Source organism: Anolis sagrei, chromosome 3 (genome assembly GCF_037176765.1).
Source record: "Anolis sagrei isolate rAnoSag1 chromosome 3, rAnoSag1.mat, whole genome shotgun sequence".
NCBI lineage: Eukaryota > Metazoa > Chordata > Lepidosauria > Squamata > Dactyloidae > Anolis > Anolis sagrei.
Window position 1 is genome coordinate 259,606,211 of NC_090023.1, and position 2,259 is coordinate 259,608,469.

General features: G+C 48.3%; 1 long non-coding RNA gene across 1 annotated transcript; it reads left to right on the forward strand.

Annotated features, from left to right (window-relative positions):
• Positions 1-38: 38 nt before the first annotated feature.
• On the forward strand, positions 39-1,818 carry LOC137096521 (uncharacterized). Its single transcript, XR_010909526.1, has 2 exons — positions 39-466; positions 646-1,818. It is a non-coding gene; the product is annotated as an uncharacterized lncRNA (long non-coding RNA).
• Positions 1,819-2,259: the final 441 nt, after the last annotated feature.

Genomic DNA, 2,259 nt, shown 5'->3' on the forward strand with positions numbered 1-2,259 from the left:
GGAGAAGGGGAAGGCTTCCTCCAGGGGCAGGCCTTCCGCCCACACTGCGCATGCGCACTGGGGCCGAGCCGGCACTGGGCCTGAGGAGAAGAAAGCAAGCAGGAAGGAGGAGGCCTGCGCCAACTTCTGGTGTTTTGGACTTCTACTCCCACCATTTCTAGCCGCCTCAGGCCCTTTCCTTTCAGACTCCAACTCCCAGGATTCCTGAACAAACTGGCAAGGGCTTCTGGGAGTTGGACAAGCTAGAGAACTACAGCTTGAGGATGCCTGGTGTAAGGAACCAGTAAAATAAGATGTATGAAGCTGCAGGGCCTGGGACTTTTGGAAACTTACGTTTTTGTTCAGGCTTCAGCTATGAAAGGTGATTCTACAAGGTAAAGCCTCTCCCTTCCTCCACTGAGACTGGAACACTTGGATAATGTTACATTCTTGTTCAGGCTTCAGCTATGCAAAGTAATTCTACAAGGTAAGGCCTCTCCCTCCGCGCACCTTTCCCCCACCCTTCTGGATATCTATAACAAGCATAGGCAACTGGGAGTTGGAGGCCCAAACAGCTAGGGGACTAGCTCCAGCAGACAAGAGTTCTTTCTTACACCCTGGATATTATTCCACAGATATATAAACCCATTTTCCTACTTCCAACAGACCTCACTACCTCTGAGGATGCTTGCCATAGATGCAGGCGAAACGTCAGGAAGAAATGCCTCCAGAACAACAACCCAAGCTAGAGGACTGCAGTTTGAGGATGCCTGGTGTAAGGAACTAGTGTGTGTGTGAACTGTACAATAACATGCATGGAGCTGATTGGGGAGTAGGCTGAGCCTGGGACTCTTTGATACTTTTCAGGCTTTAGTTATGCAAGGTGATTCTACAAGGGAAGGCCTCTCCCTCCCTTCCTCCACTCTGAGTCTGGGACACTTGGATACTGTTCTATTTTTGTTCAGGCTTCAGCTATGTAAGATAATTCTACAAGGTAAGGCCGCTCCCGCCCTGCACACTTCCCCCACCCTTCTGGATATCTCTGACAGGCATGGGCAACTGGGAGTTGGAGGCCCAAACAGCTAGAGGACTGCAGTTTGAGGATGCAGTCTGAGTCTGGGACTTTTGGATACTGTTACATTTTTGTTCAGGCTTCAGCTATGCAAGGTCATTCTACAAGGTAAGGCCTCTCCCTCCCTCCCTTCCTCCACTTTGAGTCTGGGACTCTGGGATAGTTACATTTCTGTTCAGGCTTCAGCTGTGCAAGGTAATTCTACATGGTAAGGCCTCTCCCTCCCCACACTCTTCCCTCACCTTTCTGGATATCTATAACAGGCTATCTATAACAGGCATGGGCAACTGGGAGCTGGAGGGCCAAACAGCTAGAGGACTGCAGTTTGAGGATGCCTGGTGTAAGGAACCAGTGTGTGTGTGAACTTCAAAATAACATGCATGAAGCTGATTGGGGAGTAGGCTGAGCCTGGGACTCTTGGATACTGTTCAGGCTTCAGGTATGCATGGTAATTCTATGAGGTAAAACTTCTTCCTTCCTCCACTCTGAGTCTGGGACTTTTGGATGCTGTTACATTTTTGTTCAGGCTTCAGCTATGCAAGGCAATTCTACAAGGTAAAACTTCTTCCTTCCTCCACTCTGAGTCTGGGACTTTTGGATACTGTTACATTTTTGTTCAGGCTTCAGCTATGCAAGGTAATTCTACAATGTAAGGCTCTCCAACCCTTCTGGATATCTATAACAGGCATGGGCAACTGGGAGTTGGAGGCCCAAACAGCTAGAGGACTGCAGTTTGAGGATGCCTGGTGTAAGGAACCTGTGTGTGTGTGCTGTAAAATAAGATGCATGAAGCTGATTGGGGAGTAGTCTGAGCCTGGGACTTTTGGAAACTGTTACATTTCTGTTCAGGCTTCAGCTATGCAAGGTAACTCTACAAGGTAAGGCTTCTCCCTCCCCGTACCCTTCCCCCACCCTTCTGGATATCTATAACAGGCATGGGCAACTGGGAGTTGGAGGCCCAAACAAACTAGAGAACTACAGCTTGAGGATGCCTGGTGTAAAGAACCAGTGTGTGTCAACTGTAAAATAAGATGTATGAAGCTACAGGGACTAGGCTAAGCCTGGGACTTTTGGAAACTGTTTCAGGCTTCAGCTATGCAAGGCAATTCTACAAGGTAAAACTTCTTCCTTCCTCCACTATGAGTCTGAGACTTTTGGATACTGTTACATTTCTGTTCAGGCTTCAGCTATGCAAGGTAATTCTACAA